Genomic DNA, 19,596 nt, shown 5'->3' on the forward strand with positions numbered 1-19,596 from the left:
AATATTCAGGTTACCATTCTCGACAAGGCGCACACTGATCAGACTTGAGTTTAGCTTAACATCAATGGACATAGAATGTAAAAAAGACAGACATAGTGAAATTATACCATTGTGTGTACAAGGCTAGCCAGGTACCCTAGGGGAAGCACTTCAAACTCTCTTTATAGATCAAACCAGCCGTTGGGCTAGGTACATCGTTTTAGCGAATAAAACACTACGCCTGACAACTGATCAAATATTAAATCTGCCAACAGTTAGCCTAAAAAACCTGTTAAAAAACAGGGAAAGACCATCTCAAGGCTTCGGGATATAGATACAATCAGAACAATTTGTGGCGCTGAGGGCCTCGTAAAATCACATGAAGCCACTCCATGCCAACCATACCTGAATGCCGGACTGGGGAGATATGCTCTTCAAAATGTCTGAAAGACCAGGCTGCTAACCCTACCAATAAAGGACTCTAGGGCTCACTGGTCATCCACACTAAGTGGAAATAGAGGATGTCGACTGTGTCAATACCACAAAGAATCGGCAGAGCATATCATCTGTTGTTGCCCAGCATTGGTAAGTCCGAGGCGTAACTACTTAAGGGCAATATTCAATCTTAATAAAGTAAGAACATGTAAGGAGGCCTTAACACACATTTATACCACAACAGTGCCAATGGAGCTGGCACGTGCCGGGAAGTTCTTTGTCTCTGCTTGACAGAGCTTATGTCAAACACAAAGTCTAAAAAAATAACAGCTTAACTATAATTTGAACATGGACAAGCATCCACAGTATTAATAGTGATGCTTCACTAATTCCTATGGTCATGAACATTGCCACCCTAATTGAATAGACTTATTTTAATCTCATTGCATTTTAAATGTTTTGTTTTTTGTTTGTTTTACCATGGTCGTAATATGCTTCGCTCTTTGTAAATGATTTTAGGTAATCATACAATAAAGTATTTCACGGAGAGAGAGTACACTCTGTGGAAATTGTCTTCGCCCTGGATAAAAGTGAAATGATGAAGCATGGTCTGGGTCTGCAGGAAGAACAATGATAAACTTGTGAACTGGCTGGTGTTTGCAGTACAAATATAAAAAGCATCCTTAAGACCATTGGTCAAATATGGTCCCTTCATAATCTTTGCAATTTAAGAGACCAGTAAGCACCCATTCTTAGCAAATTTGCCATGTGGCTCACCAAATGGCATGATTTCTTGCATCTTTGACAAACTGTTACAGATAAACTAAAGAAGGAAGGAAATAAACCAGAATCCTATAGCTCATTAGGACTCTTAGACGCTGACCACAATATACCGCCAGATACATCTTTTCCACATTAGCAACGAGAAGGAGCCAAATCAAGAAGATATTCCCTACACAAGGTTGGTTCAGAATCGGCACGTCCGCAAACAATCAGATGTCCTCACCCATAGCATCGAGAAGAATCGGAAACTAAAGAAGATGTTTCTACACCTGGTCTTTCTATACCACAGCAAGGCATATGTTATAGCGGATAGAGCCAATCTTCGGACAAAGCCGAGCCGGGTGAGCACAGACACCGCTCTTTGTACATCTACCAAGCAAATGTATTTCAATACCGTTGTGCAATTTAGGAAAGGCCCAGAAGGAGACACAAGTGTACCTATAAACACTCACCGAAGAGTGATGTCAGGCAGTCTCCTAGTAACCGAATTACTTCTTTTTTTACAAAAATTGTATATATCACTTTAGGCTGGAAACGGCACAGGAAATTGTGAGAGTAAGAGATCAGAAAATGTAATATTACTGACCAATGATTTGCTGCACCTGGCAGGAATACAAGCAGCACTTTTGTGCCGCAGCATCAGTGTAAAAAACGTGGGCAATTTACAACATGATGCATCTAGGGAGATGCGTCACGTTGTAAAGCCCTGTGTCACATTTACCTGCGTTAGGCATAATGCATGCAGGGTGGGCGTTCCCATGCAGGAAAGACTCATGAAAAGTGACTCAGTGAAATCTACAAGATTTCACTGCGCCACTTTTAGGAAGCCAATGCTTCATAACCTTACGTCTGCTTGAAGCAGATGTAAGGAGTGAAGCAGTGTAGTGAGAATAGGCCTCAACATGCATTGCTCGAGTTGCGTCATGCTTGCGACATGACTCTAGTAATGCGTAACTTTCGCGGCAATAGCTGCGTCAGAATTTCTGATGCATCTATCAATCCTTGTGCCATGGTGCGCCGTATTGTAATTACGGTGCATCTATGGAGGCGCAAGGGTTTCACAAGTTGGCACAGGGAAACTAACGCATCTATACAGATGCGTCAGTTTCTTGAAAATCTGGCCCCTCTGCTCCTACAGAACTCCTACTGCTATGTTATTGCTATGTCATTGCTATGTCACTGTTTTGTTCTTTTCTTCTTTCCACTTCTCGCTCAGTGATACCATGTCAGCACGAGTTCTAGAGTGCTGGTTAGTGGACGTTTGAGCTGAGAAGGGAGCGGAGGCGTTACTTTGCTGTACCGGTGTTCCTGCATTAAAACCCACTTGAAGTCACACTCTAAGTGTCAGACCATCTTTACAATTGGCAACGAGTGGGACACCTGTAGGACCCACGATTTCACGCATCGGTTTGCTGCACTGATGTAAGCTTCAAAAGATTTGCTGCTCAGACCTGTGAGGAAATTGACATAGAGTGCGACTTGTTTTCCTCTTTCGGGTGAAGTTCTGAACACCTTCTTTTCAGGTCGTATGAGTCAAGCTGATTAATTTTAAGTACTTTTGCTGTGCTCTTGAAACTTATTGTGTTTCAAACTCTTAATTGCCTTCCACGAGCGCTCTGCTTACTTTGTTTACTTCTTGGAACTTGGAATTCCCAGCGGTGTTCGTCTTCTCTTCCTTGCGCTGCTGCTGTTCGACGCACTGCTGTTCTTATACGAAATCGCGTCTACGCACTCTATTCTACACAAGCTCACCCTGGGTCACACACCGTGACCTTATGTGCCGCCATTTTGTCAAGCACCTACTTTCATTGTTTCACTGCGCGGTGATACGCACACCTTAATTCTTCGTTAACACTTCTTATGTGTGATACGCACACCTTTTGCAATATATTTAGCACATATCTTGTTCATGCGGTGATGCACACACCTTCTCTACTATTTATGTCACTAGTCACTTCCCCCACCCACATCGCAGGCCACACACTCGACCCCATCTTCACCTCCAGCAACCATGTCTCCTTCAGCCACACTACGGACCTCCTCTGGACTGACCACAGCTGCGTTCACTTCACCTACAACAAACCAAAACCCAGCATCCACCTCCAACCTACCCTGAAAAGGAACTGGAACAAAATCACCACGGACCAAATCTCCGCATCGCTCCTTCAACACACCCCAGCCCCCTCTTCCAACGCTAACGAAGCCGCCGCTAACCTCACCCTATGGTTATCCAACACCGCCGACACCTTGGCACCACTGAAAAAACGCCAAAGCAAACCTGGCAGCAAGAAGGCCTCATGGTTCAACGATGATCTCAAGAAGTCCAAGAAACTCTGCCGCTCCCTTGAAAAGGCCTGGAAAAAAGACCCAACCACCAGCACCAAGGACGCCTTCAAAAACGCCACCCGCACTCACCACCAACTAATCCGAAAAGCCAAGAAAGCAGCATTCAAGGATCGACTCGACAACAACGCTCACAACAGCAAGGAACTTTTCAACATCGTCAAGGAATTTTCCAATCCCTCGGCCAACTCCAACGACATCACCCCCTCTCAAACCCTATGCGACTCCCTAGCTTCTTTTTTCCACAACAAGATTGCAGACATCCACAACAGCTTTGACAACCAACCCGGAAACCAACCCACCCTACCATCTGCTGTCCATCTTCCCCCCATGAACACCCTTAACGACTGGAACCCAATCTCCACTGAGGACACCATCCGCCTGATGAACTCCATCCACTCAGGATCCCCCACAGACCCATGCCCTCACCACATCTTCAACAAAGCAGACTCCGTCATAGCACCGCACCTCCGAGACGTCATCAACTGCTCCTTCAACTCCGCTACCTTCCCAGAAGACTGGAAACACGCTGAACTCACCGCCCTTCTGAAAAAACCAACAGCGGACCCCACCAAACTCAAAAACTACCGCCCAATCTCGCTTCTTCCATTCCCGGCCAAAGTCATCGAGAAAGCCGTCAACAACCAGCTCGCCGCCTTCCTCGAAGCCAACAAATCCCTCGACCCCTCACAATCTGGCTTCCGAGCAAAACACAGCACTGAGACCGCCCTCATCGCAGCAACAGATGACATTCGAACTCTACTGGACAATGGAGACACAGTCGCCCTCATCCTCCTCGACCTCTCTGCAGCCTTCGACACAGTCTGCCACAGCACCCTCCTACAACGCCTCAATAACATCGGAATCCAAGGAAAAGCACTTGAATGGATCACCTCGTTCCTCACCGGAAGAACCCAGAGAGTCCGCCTTCCTCCATTCAAGTCCGAGGCCTCTGAAGTCATCTGCGGCGTACCTCAAGGATCCTCACTCAGTCCCACCCTCTTCAACGTATACATGAGCCCCCTCGCGGCCATCGCACGCCAACACAACCTCAACATCATCTCTTACGCGGACGACACTCAACTGATCCTTTCTCTCACCAATGACCCCAGCACCGCCAAAACTAACCTGCACGAAGGAATGAAAGAAGTCGCCGAATGGATGAAACAAAGCCGTCTGAAACTGAACTCAGACAAAACAGAAGTCCTCATCCTAGGCACATCCCCATCTGCTTGGGACGACTCCTGGTGGCCGGAAGCCCTCGGAAAAGCACCCATCCCGACAGACCACGCACGGAACCTTGGCGTCATCCTGGATTCTTCACTCTCAATGAACAAACAAGTCAACGCCGTATCCTCTTCCTGCTTCAACATTCTTCGCATGCTCAGAAAAACATTTCGCTGGATCCCCTCCGAAACAAGGAAAACAGTCACCCACGCTCTGGTCACGAGCCGACTGGACTACGGAAACACCCTCTACGCAGGTACCACCGCTAAACTCCAGAAGAAACTCCAACGAATCCAAAACGCCTCAGCCAGGCTCATTTTAGACATCCCACGCAACGAACACATCTCTGGTCACCTTAAAGACCTCCACTGGCTACCCGTCAATAAGAGGATCACTTTCCGACTGCTCACCCACGCACACAAATCACTTTACGACATCGGACCAGATTGCCTCAACTCTCGACTGTCCTTCTACACCCCCTCCCGCCAACTACGCTCTTCCAACCAAGCCCTCGCCACTGTACCTCGCATTAACAAGACCACCATGGGAGGCAGATCCTTTTCTTACCTGGCTGCTAAAACATGGAACTCACTCCCCGCTTACCTTCGCCTCACCCAGAACCACCTAGCGTTCAGAAAACAGCTTAAAACGTGGATATTTGACAAATAATCCTCCTCCCCTTCCTAAGCGCCTTGAAACCCTCTGGGTATGTAGTGCGCTATACAAATTTTATGACTTGACTTGACTTGACTTGATCTTATTCACATGGTGATGCGTACACCTCAATAGTTATCATTTTACTTATTATTGAACATTGAAAGATTTATTGCACATCATTTCAGCGCGGTGACGCGCTCACCTTATTTGTTTTTCTTTCTTCTCTATTTTTTTTAATTATTTTATCTATACCATGGCAACTCAACATTTTTCTATTCAGCCACCCCAAGCGTTTTGGCCTGCAGGTACTAATCCATGCATGCAATAGTGGAAAGCATATTTTATCAACTTTATTGACACTAGAGGACTAAAAGCATATGAAGAAATGACCAAGGATTTAGGTGGTGGAGATGTTAATGTTTTTGATGCCATAATGAATGATTTTGACACTTACTTTGCACCCAAAGTATGTATTGGCATTGTAAGATATACGTTTTTCCATAGGAAACAAGATGTAAATGAAACTATTGATGAATATGTTTCAGCTTTAAGAAAGCTTGCTGCAGATTGTAAGTTTGATCACTTAGTGGACCAGTTTATCAGAGATCAAGTAGTCATGCATAATAAAGATTCTGTTGTACAAGAGGTTATGGATTAATGGAGATGCTGAATTAAAAGATATTTTAAGCATAGTTAGAAAAGCAGAAATATCTAGTTGCAGTGCCAAGTACTGAAGCAAGATGCTGTAGTCTCTGAAACTTATGCAGAGATAATTAGTAAAATCAAGGCCAAGGTTACTGCTGCTACCAAATCTAGCGCTCCAATTAAACTTAAAGTTGAAGCTACTAAAAATAAGGATCTTAATCGTTATGCCAATTTCAGGTGTTATGGTTGTGATGGTTCTATGTACCTCGCATCTAGCAAGTCTTGTCCTGCCTTAAAACAAAGATGTTACAATTGTGCCATTGTTGGCCACTTTGCCAAAGCCTGCAGAAGGAAGGGTGGTAGGAAAGTAAAGTGTTTGGATGAAGCTGAAAATGATTCTAGTGAATGTGAATACAGTATTAGAAAACTTGACGAACAAGTTACTTACCTTCGGTAACGATATATCTGTAAGAAACATTAGTTAGTGTTAGATTCCTTACCTTAGAATATCCCCAGGCGTCAGTCTGGATCTGGAAACTTTTGCGTAGCAGTACCCCTGCGCGTCGGTAGGCGTCGTCTGCAGGCGTCCCCTGCGGCTCCGCGTCCGTCGTCGGCGTCGTGCGCCGTGATGACGTCGCTGGAGTATATAGACGCCGCCTCCGCGCGCTGACGTCAGTTCTTTGCACACAGCTTTTCCGCGCCAGGAGACGCAGAGCCATGAGAGAACCAACACTGGTGCCATGCAAAACTAGGGCCCTGAAAGGGATGACCTTAACCCTAGGTATCAGTTCGCAGAACGGGGAGGATGGGTGGGTTCGGTAAGGAATCTAACACTAACTAATGTTTCTTACAGATATATCGTTACCGAAGGTAAGTAACTTGTTCATCTGAAAGAAACACGTTAGTGTTAGATTCCTTACCTTAGAATACATACCCCAGCAATACCAACCCCGGTGGTGGGTCTGCGAACCAATACAAACTACACCAGAAAGTCCTGGAGGACAGAACGGCCAAAGAAGCCATCCCTCCGGACTTGACTGTCCAGGCAGTAGTGCCTCGCAAAGGTGTGCAGCGAGGCCCACGTAGCCGCTTGGCAAATGTCCTGCAAGGGGACTCCCCGGCCCAGGGCAGTAGTAGCCGCCGTGGCCCGAGTGGAATGGGCCCTCAGCCCAACAGGAGGCTCCTTCCGAGCCAAAGAGTAGCACGCCTTGATGCAGAGGACAACCCATCGAGAGATGGTTCGTTTACAAACCGCCCGTCCCTTCTTCGCACCCACGTAGCCAACAAACAGTTGGTCATCCACCCGGAACTGGCGTGTGCGATCCATGTAGAATGAAAGCGCACGTTTTGGGTCCAGACGGTGGAGCCGCTCTTCATCCTTTGAAGGATGCGGAGGCGGGAAGAAGGAAGGGAGGGTGATGGACTGCCCGATGTGAAAGGCCGAAACAACCTTGGGCAGGAAAGAAGGTCTAGTCCTCAGAACCACCTTATCAGGATGAATGGACAGGAAAGGAGGTTGGACAGAAAGAGCCTGGAGCTCACTCACTCTCCTGGCAGAGGTGATGGCAACCAGGAAAGTCGTCTTTAAAGTCAGGAGACGGAGAGGACAAGAATGAAGGGGCTCAAAGGGAGCACACATCAGGAAAGTTAGAACCAGGTTCAAATCCCACTGAGGCATCACAAACGGAACAGGTGGAAACATGTGAGTGATGCCTTTCAAGAATCGAGTTACAATCGGGGATTTGAACAAAGAAGGCTGATCAGGAAGCCTCAAAAAGGCTGAAAGGGCAGAAAGGTAGCCCTTGATAGTGCCCAGAGCAGAGCCCTGCTGGGCAAGAGAAAGAAGAAACAGAAGAACCTCCGAAAGAGGGGCAGAAAGAGGGTCCACAGCCTTTGCTGTGCACCATGCCACAAATCTGTTCCACCGACAGGCGTATACCGACTTAGTGGAGGGACGCCTGGCTGCCAGAATAACATCACAGACTTCAGGAGGCAAGTCAAATGGCCTCAACTGCCGCCGCTCAATCTCCAAGCATGGAGGTGGAGACTGGACAGGTTCGGGTGGAGGACCGTCCCCTGCTGCTGCGACAGAAGGTCCTCCTGAAGGGGCAGGCGGATCGGGGGACCGACTGACATGCTGAGTAGCTCGGGATACCAGTACCTTCGAGCCCAGTCCGGAGCCACAAGGATAACTTGGGCCCGGTCGCGCCTGATCTTCTTCAGCACTCTGGGCAGAAGTGGTATAGGCGGAAAGGCGTATAACAGACCGCAACTCCACTCGCGCCGAAAGGCGTTGCCGTGCGAGTGCCGTCTTGGAAACTCCAACGCGCAGAACTGATGACATTGCACGTTCTCTTCTGTGGCGAATAGATCTAACCAAGGCTCTCCCCATTGCAGAAAGATGCCTTGCGCCACGTCCGAGTTCAGACGCCATTCGTGATCCATCGAGCACCGACGGCTGAGTTCGTCCGCATTGGCGTTCAGAGAACCTGCCAGGTGTTGAACCGTCAGAGTCACGCCCTGACGTTCCAGCCATTGCCAGAGGCGCAGAGCCTCCTGGCAAAGGGTCCACGACCCCACTCCGCCCTGTTTGTTGCAGTACCACATGGCGGTGGTGTTGTCGGTGAACACCTGCACTACACTCCCGTTGACAAAGGGGAGGAATGCCTTCAGTGCCAGACGAATCGCCCGCAGCTCCAACAGATTGATATGGAGCCGGGACTCCGCCGGAGACCAGATGCCTCTGATCTCTGCCTCTCCCAAGTGGCCACCCCAGCCCTGGAGGGACGCGTCCGTCACGACAACGTGCTCCGGTTGGGGAAGGGAGAGGGACTTGCCCCTGACCCAATCGCGGTCCGTAAGCCACCACTGCAGTTGTCTCGCAGTGCCCTCCGAGATCAAGACGTGGTCGGACAAGTTGCCCTGATGCTGGGCCCACTGAAACTTCAGGTCCCACTGCAGAGCCCGCATCCGCCACCTGGCGTGATGCACCAGAAGGATGCAGGAAGCCATCAGTCCCAGCAGCCGCAGCGTCAACCTGACCGAGACTCGGGATAGCGGCTGAAAGATGGGAATCAAAGCCTGAATATCCCGAACCCGCCGTTCCGGAGGATAAACCCGAAACTGCGCCGAGTCCAGAACCGCTCCGATGAAAAGGAGCTTTTGAGAGGGACACAGGTGTGATTTCGGCACATTGATGGAGAACCCCAGGTCGTGCAAGAGGTCTGCCGTCATCTGAAGGTGGTGGACGACTGTTTGGGGCGAGCCCGCCTTCAACAACCAATCGTCTAGGTAGGGGAAGACTGAAACCCCCAACCTGCGCAGATGGGCTGCGACCACCGCCATCACCTTTGTGAACACCCGTGGGGCGCTGGTAAGGCCGAAGGGGAGCACGATAAACTGAAAGTGCTCCAGGCCTACCGTGAACCGCAGGTAACGCCGGTGGGCCGGCAGGACGGGAATGTGAAAATAGGCGTCCTGCAAGTCCAACGCTACCATCCAGTCTTGTGGGTCTAGAGCAGCCAAGACCTGAGCTAACGTCAACATCTTGAACTTCTCCTTCCGGAGGAAGCCGTTGACGTTCCTTAGATCCAAGATAGGACGTAGGCCCCCCTTGTCCTTCTTGGGCACAAGAAAGTAGTGGGAATAGCAACCACGCCCTACTTCTGGCCCAGGAACGCGCTCAATGGCCCCCTTGGCCAAGAGGGCCGTAACTTCCTCCTGCAGAAGTTGCAAGTGGTCCCCCGACACACGGTGGTTCTGCGGTGGCATGGCTGGAGGAGAGGTCTCGAAGGGGAGGGAGTAGCCCCTTCGGACGATTTGCAGCACCCACCTGTCCGAAGTGATCGTGCGCCAGTGAGCGCGGTGATGGCGAACCCTGCCACCCACTGGCGTCACATGGGGCCGAAAGCACGGACTAGGAGGATTTTGGGGTAGATGCTGCGGGGGAAGGTGTGGTCTGACCCCGCCGTTGTCCCCGACCGCCACCACGGCGGTTTCCACGGCCACCACCGCGTTGGAAGGATTGTTGCGGCGCGTGGCTGGCAGCACGTGTGGGGGCGCCCCTTCCTTGGCCACGAAAGGGACGAAACGAACCCGTTTGCTGACGCTGGGTCGAGAGACCCAAGGACTTGGCCGTGACCCTGGAGTCCTTGAAGCGTTCCAGCGCGTGGTCCGCCTTGTCACCGAACAGGTGACAGCCATCAAACGGCATGTCCATCAATGTATTCTGGACATCAGCCGAAAAATTGGCGGATCTCAGCCAGGCGTGGCGACGAATCGCCACCGTCGTTGACATAGCTCTGCCCAGCGAGTCGGTCGTATCAAGACCACACCGCATTGAATATTTCGCTGCATCCCGGCCCTCAGCCACAGCTTGACCGAGTTTTGCGCGCACCTCCATGGGGCATTCTGGCAGCAGTTCCGCGACCGTATCCCACACAGAGTGGGTGTAGCGGCCCAAGAGGCAAGCGGTGTTGCAAGACCGCAGGCCCAAACTAATGGACGAGAAGACCTTTTTGCCAAACTGGTCATACCTCTTGGATTCCCGGTCGGGCGGGGCCGACGGGAATGCGGACTGGGAGGTCGAGGCCTGGATCACCAGACTCTCAGGAGTGGGGTGGGTAGACAGGTACTTGGGGTCGTCCGGACAAGGACGGTGGCGCCTGGCCACGTTCCGATCAACAGGCGCACCTGAAGCGGGCCTGGACCACGTGCCCAACAGAACGTCTGACAAGGCTTCATTAAACGGCAGCAGTGGCTCCTGTGGGCATGACTGCGGTTTGAAGACCTCGGTGAGGATGTTAGGCCTCACGGCCGCGACGGGGAGCTCAAGGTGTAAGGCCTTGGCAGCCCTCATCAGCACCACAGAATAGGCAGCTCCCTCCACCGATGCCACGGAAGGAGGAGAGATCAAACCAGGGTTAGGAGAGTCGTCCAAACCACTGGCATCCCCCAAGTCACCTGTCCAGTCCGGGTCATACTGGCACTCGCGTGACAGAGGGTCCTCGGACCCCTCCCAACCTTCACCGTACTCCTCATCTTCTCCGTATTCGGAGTCAACGATGAAGACCGGCTCCTCGGGGTTCATGGGCCCCATCGGCGCCGGGACCGGCGTCGAGCGACGCCCGTCCGGCGCCGCGTCCGGCGTCGGGGAAGGTAAGGGGACGGCGCCGCCCGGAGCCGGCGCCGGAACCCCACCGCCGGCCGGAGCCGGCACTGGAGAACCGGCGCCGCGCGGGGGCGGCGTCGGGGGTAACCCCGATGGCAACGGCGCCGGGGAGGCCGGAAGACCAGCCGGCGCCGATCCCGAAGGCCCTTGCGGCGCCGGGGTCGGAGCCGTCGGCGGCGCCGGGGCCGGAGCACCCGACGGCGCCGAGGCAGGGACACCCGAACCGCCAGGGCCCCCAGACGGTAGCACTGGGCCCGAAGGCGCCGTAGGCCCCGTCGGAGAAGCGAGCGCCCTCATGGCCATGAGGAACGCCTCGATCTCCTCAGGCGTCGCGCCATGCCCAGGGACCGGAGGGTATGAGGCAGGCCGCGCCGGCGACTCTCGCGGAGCCGCGGGGTTGGGGTCACCCGAGCCCCCGGCCGCATCGCGCGAGCGTCGGGGGGAGTCGGGGGTACGATGACGACGCCCCGACTTCTTGTGCTTCCTACCTGACGAGCCTGACGAGTGGTGTCGACTTCCGGAACGCTCGGCGCGGCTCCGCGACCGCTCCCTCGAACGCTCTCTCGACCTCCGGCCGGACCGGGACCGATCCCGGTCCCGACGTGGGGCCGACACCCGGAGCTCCAGTAGCTTGCGGGACCGCTCCCGCCTAGCCTTGTTGGTGAGGGCCCGGCAGTCGACACAGGAGTCCACGTCGTGGTCGGGCCCAGACACCGGAGACAGAGGCGGTGATGGTCCGTGACCGACATCGTGCGCTCACAGTCATCACAGTGCTTGAACCCAGGCATCCTATCAGGCACAATAAGAGAAAAAACAATCGAAAAACTTGGTCAAAGACCGGGTACCGCTCTTCAGATCTGCGTCCACTGGCGCGGAAAAAAGAAGGACTGACGTCAGCGCGCGGAGGCGGCGTCTATATACTCCAGCGACGTCATCACGGCGCACGACGCCGACGACGGACGCGGAGCCGCAGGGGACGCCTGCAGACGACGCCTACCGACGCGCAGGGGTACTGCTACGCAAAAGTTTCCGGATCCAGACTGACGCCTGGGGATATTCTAAGGTAAGGAATCTAACACTAACGTGTTTCTTTCAGATGTTAATCATTCCAGTAATGATCCTCAAAACTTAGATCCCAAAAAACTATTTATTTGGAATGTTAATGATAATTTCAATGTGTGTTTGAAAAAGCCATTATGTAGTATGTGTATATGGGGCATTTTTGTACAAATGTATGCTGATTCAGGCTCTCCATACACTATAGTAGATGAAAAACCTTGGAAATCCCTGTTTGCTAAAAGTTTGGGTGATAGACTCTTTGAGTCTGATATTCACCCAGAAGGATTTTCTGGAGAAAAGTTTGATATGGTTGGGTACAGGTCGCTGGTTTTTAAGTTTAAAAATAGGGAGACTACTAGCAAATTGTGTGTTGCTAAGAAAGGACCGGCAGTTTTAGGCTGGCAAGATCAGGGTAAATTGGATATAATTCTCAATCAAAATAGTCCTGATCCTGTCATGGTCCTTAATAAGGGTGATTCACTTTGTGAGAACATTTTGAATGCATTTCCTAAAGTTTTCAATGGAATTATTGGGTACCTCAATGACTTTGAACATGGTATTGTGTTAAAGACAGATGCATGCCCGAAAGTACATAAAGTCAGACACATTCCTGTTCTGCTTAGAGAGGATGTTGAAAAAGAATTAGACAAATTGGTAACGGCTCACATCATAGAGCCAATCGAATCCTCAGGATGGATTTCTCCAATTGTAGTAGCCAAACGTAGCAATGGAAAGCTGAGATTGTGTATTGACCGTAGGCACTTAAACAACAATATTGTAGTGGATACATTTCCCCTTCCAAAAATCTCTGAAATGCTTTCTCTAGTGAAAAATGCTGAATGGTTTTCATCAATAGATCTTTCTGCTGCTTATCATCAAATTTCCCTTGCTGACAAAAGTAAACAGTTTACAGCTTTTATTAGCCCTTTTGGCTGTTTCTAGTCCAAGAGACTTCCCTTTGGGTTAGCCTCTGCTGCTACTATCTTTCAGAGATTGCTGTACCATTTATTTGGCAAAATTAAAAACGTCAGGTGTTTCCAGGATGACATTCTTGTTTTTGGAGCAGATAGGTCAGAGCATGACAACATTTTGAATGAAGTTCTCACCATCCTGGAATCCAAGAGTTTAACTGTTGAACATTCCAAGTGTAAGTTTGCTGTCAAGTCCATTAAGTATTTAGGAAACATGCTCAACAGTGAAGGAGTTTCTCCTAAACCCTCCTTAATTGAAGCCATCCGCGATGCTCCAAGCCCCAAGAGTAGAGAGGAAGTTAGTTCTTTTTTAGGACTTGTTGAGTTTTACTCTAGATTCGTGAGGAATTTCTCCTCTGAAATGTTCCACATCAGACAACTGCTCAAGAAAAAAGTTACATTTTTGTGGGATGTTGAGTGCCAGTTGGAATTCGACAATATCAAGTGTGCAATTGTGGAAGCTCCTGCTCACAAGAGATTTGCTCCTGAATTGGATAATATTGTCACTGTGGATGCCATCGACAAGAGTTTAGGTGGTGTTTTATCGCAAGGTAGGGCTGATGGTAAAGAAAATATTTTTGGCTATGCTTCCCACTGAGGAGGAGTTCTCCGTAGTTGAAAAAGAAACTCTTGCATGTGCGTGGGCCATGGAACATTTTTGATCTTTTGTGTGGGGGAAGTCATGTGTGATTCGTACTGTCTACAAACCTTTGGTCAAATTATACTTACTACGGAAGGAAGTGTGAATGCTTCTGCTAGAATTGCCGGATTATCCTGGCGGCTGCAAGATTATATCTACAAAATTGAGTATGTTTATGGCAAGAAGAAGGTCATAGCTGATTTCTTGTCCAGAGTACCCATGGAAATGCAACAGTGTGATCATTATGATCTAGATGCTGAACAGATTGCTTTGATTCATAACCAGGGTTTGTCAAAGTTTGACGAGAAAGAATGGTCAAATTGCTATAATCTTGACTCTGTTTTACAAAAATTGTCTGAGTTTATTAACATTGGTTGGCCTTGCAAAACCAAAATTTCTAAAGTTTCCAAACCTTTTTGGGGAATTAGACATGAACTCTCTGCTGCCAACGGGTCTATCTTTAGAGGAGATAAGGTTATTCCTCCACTTTCCTTGAGAATGAAAATTGTTAAACTTTGTCATGAGGAGCATAGAGGCATTATGAAAACTAAGCAAAGAGTCAAACAATGGTTCTGGTGGCCTGGTATTGATCTCCTTATAGAGAGAATTGTACGTGACTGCTTGCTGTGATGCAATTCAGATAAATCTTTGGTCACTTTGAGACCTAAAATTGGTGAGTCCTTTGTTCCAGCCAAACCATGGCATAATATTGCAATTGATATCATGGGTCCCATTGGATTAGAGAAGAAGTTTGTCATAGCAATCATTGATGTTTTTTCAAGGTGGCCTGTCATTAAAGTTGTCAGCAGAATTACTTCTGTGGAAATATTGAAGTTTCAAGACAGGACTTTCATTAAAGAAGGTTTACCTGCTCAAGTTATTTCTGACAATGGGGTCCAATTCATGTCCAATTTGACTCAGGAATATTTTAGGAGAGCTGGGGTTAAACACAGAACCACTTCCCTTTACAACCCTTCTGGCAATGGCATGATTGAAAGATTTAATAGAGTTTTGAAGAATTCTCTTCAAATGGTTGTTCAAAATGATTGTGATTGGGAAGTGCAAATCTTTAAAACCGCCGGGATGTATAGAACCACGCCTCATGATGCTTTAGAAGTTTACCCTTTTGAAGTCATGAGAGGTCGTGGTGCCAGGACAAATTGCAATCCTGAATGGCTGTTAGAAACAGCTTCCAGGACCGTTCCTTTAGATGTTATCAGGTCAAGGATTATTAACAAACGTAACAAGTATCAAGAAATGTATAACCAAAAACATAATTCTAAAGATGTTTGTATCAAAGTTGGTTGTTGGGTTAGAGTTAAGAAACCTTGGAAAACTAGTAAAGGTGAAAGTCAATATTTCCGACCTTTAAAAGTTACCAAAGTATTGAGGAATGTCGTACAATTATCTGATGGCAAGGTTTGGAACTTTAAAAGAGTAGCCATTTTTTGCCCAAGTCTCAATTGCTCTGAGAATTTATTTCCTTCTCCTCGTTCTTCTGATTCTCATGCTGAGTGGGACATTGTTGCAGAGGAAAATGTTCCTACCAATTCTGTTACAGTTCCTACCAATCCTGATGGAGACTGTGTCAACAATCCTGGGGTTTCCATGGATGTTTCTAATTGTATTGGTGGGGATTATACTTTTCCCATTGTAAATAATGATGTGGTTACTGGTGATGGTGAATGCAATGTTGATGGTAATCTACCACCTTGTGACAAAAGTATTCACTCTAAACCTAAATGGATGGCGGAATATGTTTGTGAAGATGTATCTTAATTAGTTTATTTTGTTTTGTTAAGGTGGGAAGATGTGTTATGTTATTGCTATGTCATTGCTATGTCACTGTTTTGTTCTTTTTTTTGTTCCACTTCTCGCTCTGTGATACCACGTCAGCATGAGTTCTAGAGTGCTGGTTGGTGGACGTTTGAGCTGAGGAGGGAGCGGAGGCGTAATTTTGCTGTACCGGTGTTCCTGCATTAAAACCTACTTGACGTCACACTCTACGTGTCAGACCATCTTTACAATTACTGCTGGGAAAACAATCTCTCTCCAACTTCAACCCCTTTGTGGTGGTGAACGACTTAGGACTGATTGATTAAAATATTTCTTGTCTGACATTTCCAAAGTCTGCTTATTGCAGGTGAGACTGTTCTGCAGGATCTAGAATTTTCAAAATTGTGTGCATAAGTTCCTGGTTGTAAATGTCTTCATCAATTTGCACACTGATAACTGGGATTAGCTACTAAAAACTTTAACATATTCAAAACACAGCAGTTAGATTATGTGTGGCAGGCAGAAATTAGATCGATAGTAGTTGTCAGACAAAAGAGAGGTTGTGTCTCATTCTTTAATCTCCTACCTCTCATACCTCCTCTTTAGCCACAAATTGTTTCATAAATGTACTGGACTTGAAGTGGACACAATGAGAAGGGAGTCTGTTCAGCATTCAAGTAGGTAACCTTTGGAACAGACTCCCTCAGCATCCTAATACAGAATATTTCCGCGGAACTATAGAAAGCATCCTGAAATAGAACAGAATGTTGTTATTTAAAGTTTAGAAGGCAGTAAGAAGCTTTACTGTTCAACCAGGGTATTTTGGGTCCTCTATCTCACATATCCCCTGGGCAAAATGCTAGACCACCGAGATGCCTCGTTTAGTGTACCTGCTGCACTCAAAACGTGTTGAAGTAAATAAATACATAGACAGAGACTTAAACAAATGTAGGCTTGACAAGATGGAAGTGAAAAGCTATTTCAGTGTGTCTGTGTGAGAGAGAGGTGAAAATATTATAAGAGAATGTTTATTTTCTTAGCTGTTTTGATGATCAATGGTTACCCTTTGTGATAATGATGGATAAGAAAGGGCTCCTAGGATAACGGAAAGACTTGGTACCTCCTATGGAATGAACAAGTAATGTCATTCTGGAAAAGGGATGGGCTACTTTCAAGACAAGAACTTGTACAATAGCCGAATAAGAATGCTGCAAAATAAGCTAACAATTAAACTAGGGATTAACCTAGAGATAGCAAAGTAAAAAGGACTATTTGAAGTACTACTGTATTGAACGTATGCCAGTGTGGTTTCTTCCTTTCACAATGGACCGCTACCAGTGCCTTCTGATTGAGCAAAAACCAATTGCTTGCAGTTGCGCTGAAGTAGAAAGGGGGGTCACTCAGTTTGTGAAGTAGCTCAGAGAAATGACCATCACAAGTCTCTTCATACCATGGGGCAGTAGGCAGTTTGACATTTTTACAAGTAGGGCCTCAGTATCTGTTTTTTTCTTTTCTTATTACTTGCACCTCAGACGGCGAACGAGGAAAGCGCAATGATGGTGTATATGCCTCTGAAATACCTCTCCACAGTTTGGCACTAGGATACAGAGCTCATGGACTCTGGGTGCGAGACCTTGAGGGTTGATCACATGCAGAGAACAGACTTGGCTATCCGGTGTTTAGTATCCTGTTGGTAGGGTCCTGATGGTCAGGAATTTGCAAACTGATGAGCCCTGTCTCACCCAACGCTGTGTTGAGAGAGGAAAAAGCACACAAATCTTAAGAATTGACATTTTGTGTGACCTATTGTCAGATGCAATGGGATATTTGTATTTGTCTGGATTGAATAAAACATGATATATTTTCATAAGCCAGAGTGGCCTTTAAGCCAGTGTTTACCAAACTGTGGGGTGCAAACCACTGGTGGGTCATCAACTGTTGTAACCAGGAAGAAGACAGGGCACTCAACTTCCAATATGGGTCAACGTACCTAATTCAACAAGTAAATCACAGTGCTCAAAGGGAGGAGGGATTGGTTACCCTAACAACCCCACCGATACCCGCACACCCGGGTACATCAATAAACAGAAAATTGGATCCTCCCTGAGCACTCCAATAATAAAAGTTCCACGTATACAGTATTCAATGGCCAGTAATTTATTCTGTTTTCTTCAAATCCAAAGTTCTTCTGTTGGTACAGCACAAATTCTCATATCCAAGTATTCAAAGCAATCAAAAGAGTCTTTTTTCACATGTAACCAATTGTCAATGCAGCCAACACGTCTGCCCTAGGAGTCTATAGAATTTCACTACCCAGGGGGTCCTTGCTATTCTCAGCCAACACGTGTTTCGACATGCTAATTAAAGCATTCTTGACTTCTTCGGGGCTGCAAACCCAATAAACAGAACATAAGCACAGTTCATGCTAAATTAAAAAAAATCCATATTAATACTCTTTGAACCTCCTATAATTCAGAGACACAGAGTATAGCAGAAAAGAAATGTCTAGTTAAGGTATCATAGTACACCAGCACCCATTGTGCAAAAAAATTGAGTTTCATAGTAAATTTCAGAATAAGTACAGTAAACAAAGTATCTCCCTTTTAATCACCCGCGTGCGTGAAAGCCCAAGAGCAAAAATAATAAAGTTACTATCTATAAAAGTCACCTGAAAGTTGACAACCAAAGTGAATGTGTATTGAACTCCCCCGGTATAGAACGCCTCACTCACTATCTGTAAAATCGAGATCACATTATTATATACAACTCCAGTTACGATACCTACACCTCTAATAATATAATATGGTCCCCTATTTAATTCTAGTAAGGAACATGACTGTAACATAATTCAAGACTCTTAACTCCCCAATAACAAATCAATCACTGAGTTCTTAAATGTCCCAAGTATAAGGTACCACTTTCAGAGACATCCGATTTAGTAAGTCATTAATAATACTCAGTAGTGTTATTTCTACAATTAAGAAATAGCACTACTGAGTGTTACAACCTCTGGGGAGAGTGAGATGGTAATGCTACTAGTGGATTTTTCTATAAATTGGGGTATAATGGACTTACTAAATCGCAGTGTGGATTTGCCTGAGCAAGCTGTATCTCAGTATGAAGTGAAAGAACAGGAGTCTTTTTAAAAACTTTTTAGAGTTTTATATAGCACAAACTAGACCCGAGACATCGGGTTTCAGAGCACTTTACATGAGCACCAGTTTAGTCACAGATGGACACGTTCATTTTTGTTAGGCATGGGGAGATTAAGTGATTTGCCCAGAAACACAGGATGTTGTTCGTCGTTGTTGAGACTCGAACCTGGTACCCCGCTTCGAGGTCGACCGATTAGCCGTAAGGCTACATCCTCTCCCTAAGAGAAAGAGAGGATGTAGTGAGGGATAGAGAGCATGCACTTTACATTAAATTATTGATGTATCTGATTGAAAAGGTATCTGTTGTGTCCACTCAGGAGAGACATAGAAGCAGCCCCTGGCACTAGCAAGCACTATATATAGGAAGTTATGGCAGGCAATGTATGTAGTCAACCCAGCTGTAACAGGCACATACTAAGCTTTCGGAATCAGAGGAACTGCAATACAGGTTCCCTCTATTGGTAGCAGTTCAGGGTCCCAAAGGCAGACCCTGTGTCCAGGCCGATGGAGTAAATTGCTCAATCAAGTCCACTCTGGAGTGACAGAGGAGTAACCCATAGGCATCCACTGGGCACACGAATCACAGGTAAATGCAATATAGGGCCTTATCCGAGCAGCAGTTGAGAAACCCAGTCATGTACTGTATTATACAGCCAGCCAGGGTGAAATGTTCCATAACATCCACCTAGGAGGGACAGATGAGCAACCTACAGGCGTGCACTTGTTGCAGGCAGTCAGTCACAGATATCACAGGGC

At 47.5% G+C, this 19,596-nt stretch overlaps 1 protein-coding gene across 1 annotated transcript in view; it reads right to left on the bottom strand.

Moving 5' to 3' along the window:
• STING1 (stimulator of interferon response cGAMP interactor 1) overlaps nt 1-19,596 on the bottom strand; it is a 249,506-nt gene that overhangs the window by 85,343 nt on the left and 144,567 nt on the right. The window lies entirely within an intron of this gene.

The sequence above is a fragment of the Lissotriton vulgaris genome, chromosome 7, assembly GCF_964263255.1.
Source record: "Lissotriton vulgaris chromosome 7, aLisVul1.2, whole genome shotgun sequence".
NCBI lineage: Eukaryota > Metazoa > Chordata > Amphibia > Caudata > Salamandridae > Lissotriton > Lissotriton vulgaris.